Source organism: Scylla paramamosain, chromosome 6, assembly GCF_035594125.1.
Source record: "Scylla paramamosain isolate STU-SP2022 chromosome 6, ASM3559412v1, whole genome shotgun sequence".
Classification (NCBI taxonomy): domain Eukaryota; kingdom Metazoa; phylum Arthropoda; class Malacostraca; order Decapoda; family Portunidae; genus Scylla; species Scylla paramamosain.
Window position 1 is genome coordinate 35,834,497 of NC_087156.1, and position 5,989 is coordinate 35,840,485.

Consider the following 5,989-nt stretch of genomic DNA (forward strand, 5'->3'; position numbering starts at 1 on the left):
GAGAGAGAGAGAGAGAGAGAGAGAGAGAGATAAATAAATAAATATAACCAGTGTTTTTTATCAATTATCTTTTCCAATTGTTACTCAGAGAGAGAGAGAGAGAGAGAGAGAGAGAGAGAGATAAATAAATAAATATAACCAGTGTTTTTTATCAATTATCTTTTCCAATTGTTACTCAGAGAGAGAGAGAGAGAGAGAGAGAGAGAGAGATAAATAAATATAACCAGTGTTTTTTATCAATTATCTTTTCCAATTGTTACTCAGAGAGAGAGAGAGAGAGAGAGAGAGATAAATAAATAAATATAACCAGTGTTTTTTATCAATTATCTTTTCCAATTGTTACTCAGAGAGAGAGATTGATGAGTAACAATTGGAAAAGATAATTGATAAAAAACACTGGTTATATTTATCTAAGACAATTAAAACACCAAGAAAATGCCTCAAAACACACACACACACACACACACACACACACACACACACACACACACACACACACACACACACACACACACACACACACACACACACACACTCAGAAAACTTAATATTCTGAAAAAAAAAACTGTAAATAAAATAAAAAAAAATACATTGCAGGTGACTAACACTAAATATATTTTTCAGATTTAAGAAGTGCGATGATGCGAGACACAGACAGACAGACAGACAGACAGGTGTGGGATGAGTGCTGGCATACTGAAGGTCAAGAGGTCAAGAGGTCAAGAGTCACGTGTTGAGTCGTATGGGTCACCAGACAGGTCACCCACCTAACCCCACTCGGCCTGTCAGTTCAGCGGCAACACTGTCATGGAAGAATTTGCCGCAAGCTGTGCCTCTCTGTGCTTGTTATCCGAACCTTGTGTCTAATATTGCCTTAATGTTGTGTGTGTGTGTGTGTGTGTGTGTGTGTGTGTGTGAGAGAGAGAGAGAGAGAGAGAGAGAGAGAGAGAGAGATTTTGTTACTCGTCATGTCCCCTGTACCACTTGAAGACCTCCACCAGACCCCCTCTTAGTCACCCTTGTCATGTCCCCTGTACCACTTGAAGACCTCCACCAGACCCCCTCTTAGTCACCCTTGTTGTGTCCCCTGTACCACTTGAAGACCTCCACCAGACTCGCTCTTAGTCACCCTTGTCATGTCCCCTGTACCACTTGAAGACCTCCACCAGACCCCCTCTTAGTCACCCTTCTCTGACTCTTAGTCACCCTTCTCTTGAGGTACAACAGTGTCTAGTCATCCTTCCTATGTCATCCTTGTGTAATCAGGAATAATTATCAGCATTTGTTCTCCTCCTCTTCCTCCTCCTGTCTGTCTGTCTGTCTGTCTGTCTGTCTGTCTGCCTACCAGTTAAAATGATCAATGTAGTCAGTTATACTTGTGGATACTGTGTGTGTGTGTGTGTGTGTGTGTGTGTGTGTGTGCGTGCGTGTATATGAATTAATGTTTATTGTGAAGTATCTGCCTGCCTGCTTGCAAATTAATTATCAATATAGTTACTGTTTGTGTGTGTTTGTGTGTTATAAAGCAATCTTGTAGTGTATATTATTGATTGTATTCCACATGTATGGGCTGGCCAGACGTGATGTACTGTGACAGCCAGAACCTTGACATATACTGCTTGATAAAATGAAAATAAGCAAAAATACATGAATAAAGTACAAATTTTGAGCCGAACTAATGAGGACTTTCTCTCGTCTTTTTCAGAGGTGCGTACATCTGCGAGTCACTCCAACCAACTTCTTATATCCTACCTTATTCTGATATATTAGGTTAGATTCAGTTAGGTTACTTATATTGGGGGTCTGTCTTCCTTACTAACAAAATTAACCTAACCCATTCCTTCCTTCTCGTCAAGCTGTTGGTGGGAGAAGCCCCAGGACTCTCAAGCGTGGGTTGAGTCACAACTGCGGGTGTGGTAAGTGTCTTTCTGACCTGTTACGTTAATTTGTTTTTTCAGAATTTATTTATTTTTTAGTGTGTGTGTGTGTGTGTGTGTGTGTGTGTGTTTGAGTATTGAAATGTTTGGTCAAGTCAACATTCTGATCAGAGAGAAAATTCACTCACTCCAAGATTCAGTTAAGTAATAATTTAGGTCAGAAGTTAATTTGAAAAAGTGTATTAAATTTGTTATTTTTTGGCCATTCATTGATTGATTCATTAATTTGTGTGTTAAGGGAGAGTACTCTTGTAAAAAGTCATTCATTCATTCCTTGAGTTTGTAGGAGTGAGTGAAATAATTTATTCCTAATGTAATTTAATACCCAAATGAAGGAGGGAGGTTTGTGAACTGATGTTTCTCCCTCTTCTCCCTCTCTCCCTCTCTCCCTAACAGCTAGCTCACCTTGAAGTCAGACGGGGCTCACGGTAAGTCTTGTGTTCTGTTACTATAAACTGGTGGATATATTTGTTATATATATATTAGTGATTACTTGTACAATGACAATACTTTGAGATGACACAAATTTCCATCTTAATTTAATGGTATCCCTCCTCTCCTCCATGTCTCCTCTCCACAAATTATACCTACATCCACAAGTCCTCCACCTTTTCCTATGAGACTTTCCTCCACTAATTATACCTCATTTCCAACCACAGATGTTCCACTTTTCCTATGAATGTGTCCATCTCTAAATCCACTCAAAATAACCTTTTTTTTTCCTCTCAGAAGCTAACTTAGTAATTACAAGTTTTTCCATCACAGTGTTGCAGTGTTGCAGTGTTGCAGTGTTGCAGATCTTCACCCAAACAAGGGGAGTATTGTTTTTTTGTGTTTTGTATATATATATATTTTTGTGGGGGGAGGGGGTCTGGGGATAGCTATCTGCGGTGTGCGTCTGTGCGTGCGTCTGTGTGTGCTTCTGCGTGTGCGTCTGTGTGTGCGTCTGTGCACGTGCGTCTGTGTGCGTGCATCTGTGTGTATGTCTTTTTTTTGGTTGTGTGTGTGTGAATTTTTTTTTGGTATAAATATATAGGTGGCAGGCCATAGTGTTAGGATATTTGACAGATTAATATAGAAGATAGTTTAAGTTAGTTATTGATATAGAAGATGGTTTAAGTTAGTTAAGGGTTAAGTGAGGCATAGAGAGAGAGAGAGAGAGAGAGAGGGAAGACAGATATTAATAGGATTAGCTTATATTTTTTTTAGGGTTTTAAGTAAGTATCTAGGTGGCAGGTCAGAATGATATAATATTTAACACAGATTAATATAGAAGATGGTTTTAAGTTAGTATATATCAAAGGGTTAAGTGAGGCATAGAGAGAGAGAGAGAAAGGGTTATTAATTAGGATGACAGGAGTATATATCAAAGGGTTAAGTGAGGCATAGAGAGAGAGAGAGAGAGATAGGGTTATTAATAGGATGACAGGAGTATATATCAAAGGGTTAAGTGAGGCATAGAAAGGGTTATTAATAGGATTAGGATGACAGGGTGTATGAATGTTTAACTCAGATTATATTGAAAGTTTATTTCTTTATAATCTGAGTTTGTATGGCATGTTGAGTATTAGTATGTTATTTTTGTAGTGGTGGTAGTGGTGTTGGGACGTATGAATGATATTTTTTTTTTTTTTTTTTTGGTGGGGGGGGGCAAGGGGGGTATATATATATAGTGTTATATAGATATTTTTTTTTTTTTATCCCCAGATCTTTGGTAAGAGATCTGGGGATTGTATGTATGTATGTCTAGCCAGTATTTTGGTAAGATACTGGCTAGTGAGTGAGTGAGTGAGTGTGTGTGTGTGTGTGTGTGTGTGTGTATGTGTGTGTGTGTACGTGTGTGTGTGCGTGCATATGTGTGTGTGTGCAGTTTTTTTTTTAGGTTAGGTTAATTAGTTAAATAAATAAATAAGAGCATAGATATTAGTAATAATAAGAAAATTTGATATTAGTAATAATAAAAAGAGGGTAAATAAATAAATAAATAAATAAATATAGGAATATTTATCAGGGGGGGTACCTTAAGGGGGGGTTGATGGCAGAAGGGGGGGTACCTATAGCATACTAGAGAGAGGGGGGGGGTGAGGAAGCTGTAATAATAAAAAAAATAAATAATAAAAAAATTTGAGGGTAAATTAATAAATAAATAAAAATAGGAATATTTATCAGGTGCTGGTAGCAGAAGGGGGGTTGATGGCAGAAGGGGGGTACCTATAGCATACTAGAGAGAGGGGGGGGTGGGTGAGGAAGCTGTATGAATGATTAGTAGACTAGGGGGGTCAGGGTGGGTAATATATAATAATTTGTGTAATATTTCAACATTTGTTATATCGACATGCATACTGACACTTTTCTCCCAGACAGATAAGCCTGGCTGGTGAGACAGAGGGGGAGTGGCTTTCTATTTCATTATGTAAGTGATATGAGGTGACATGAGGTCGTCTGGCCAGCTGTGACCCTGTACATGTGATAGGCTTGGAATTTATTGTAATTGTCATTGTGTGTGTGTGTGTGTGTGTTTGTTTGTTTGTTAGTATACTGTGAATTATAGATGTTTGCTTAATATTTCCCATGAATTAACAAAAAAAGCACAATTCTATTAATATTTGTTTATTTATTGTAAACAAGACTTTTGTATACCAGTTATTTGGTGAATAAATCTATAGTTATTAACATTATACTCTTTTGAAACCTCCTACAGTGAGAGAGTGTCACAGGAAGGAGTAAACAGATATTGCTGTATATATATATATTTTTTTTTATGTATGAGTGACACTGGCCAAGGGCAACAAAAATCTAATGAAAAAAAAGCCCACTGAAATGTCAGTCCCATAAAAGGGTGAAAGCAGTTGTCAAAAATTGATGAATAAGTGTGTTGAAACCTCCCTCTTGAAGGAATTGAAGTCATACGAAGGTGGAAATACAGAAGCAGGCAGGGAGTTCCAGAGTTTACCAGAGAAAGGGATGAATGATTGAGAATACTGGTTAACTCTTGCATTAGAGAGGTAGACAGAATAGGAGTGAGAGAATGAGAAGACTGGTTAACTTTTGCATTAGAGAGGTAGACAGAATAGGAGTGAGAGAATGAGAATACTGGTTAACTCTTGCATTAGAGGTAGACAGAATAGGAGTGAGAGAATGAGAAGACTGGTTAACTTTTGCATTAGAGAGGTAGACAGAATAGGAGTGAGAGAATGAGAAGACTGGTTAACTTTTGCATTAGAGAGGTGGACAGAATAGTGGTGAAAGAAAGAAGAAAGTTGTGCAGGGAGATCATAGAAGGAGGGGAGGCATGCAGTTAGCAAGATCAGAAGAACAGTTAGAATGAAAATAGCGGTAGAAGACAGATAGATATGCAACACTGCGGTGGTGAGGGAGAGGCTGAAGACACTCAGTTAGAGGAGAGGGACTGATGAGACGAACAGCTTGATAACAGGCTTTCCACTACAGTAAGCTTACCCAAATATAATCAGAATGTAGCCTCTTGTTTCAGGCCTACTTTGCAGTATTTCAGGGTACATGTGGGTTTAATAGCTCAGTAAGACGCAGGATCTACCAGCATAGGGCATAAATAATCATTTTGACGTATTTGAGCATATAAAGTCAGTTTGTTTACAAAATTACATTCGTTGCCTCAATTTCGTCTTCGGCTACAACTTGCAATATATGTTTGTTTGTTTTTTAGATATATTTAATATTTTATCGTTTTTTTTGTATTAGATTATTCTTTTTTAAGCTTTTAGAAATATATAGTGTCAAATTTCTCAGTTGGCATTTTTTAATTTGTTTACTTTTCGGCTCTAAATCAGAATCGACTTTTTAGTATGGGTTATTACAAGTTTTTTGTGTTATTATGTTAATTAAGGTATTTTAACAATATATGGAAATGGAGGCAATCGATAATTTTCACGTGTTATTTATACATGACTTGACCTTATATAAATTAGAAAAAAACCCAAATATATGGTATTGTAAGGGCCTCTCAAAAAACAAAACCTCTTTAAAAACAATTCAACATTTTTAGAAATCATAAAATCTAACTTAGACTCGGA

The 5,989-nt window shown here is 37.3% G+C and overlaps 2 long non-coding RNA genes across 2 annotated transcripts; one reads left to right on the forward strand and one right to left on the reverse strand.

Annotated features, from left to right (window-relative positions):
- Nucleotides 1-880: 880 nt before the first annotated feature.
- On the reverse strand, nt 881-1,187 carry LOC135101673 (uncharacterized). Its single transcript, XR_010269363.1, has 2 exons — nt 1,049-1,187; nt 881-992 (listed from the first exon to the last, which is right to left on the reverse strand). It is a non-coding gene; the product is annotated as an uncharacterized LOC135101673 (long non-coding RNA).
- Nucleotides 1,188-1,201: 14 nt separating this feature from the next.
- LOC135101674 (uncharacterized) lies at nt 1,202-3,942 on the forward strand. The gene is made up of 3 exons (XR_010269364.1): nt 1,202-1,916; nt 2,334-2,365; nt 2,703-3,942. It is a non-coding gene; the product is annotated as an uncharacterized LOC135101674 (long non-coding RNA).
- Nucleotides 3,943-5,989: the final 2,047 nt, after the last annotated feature.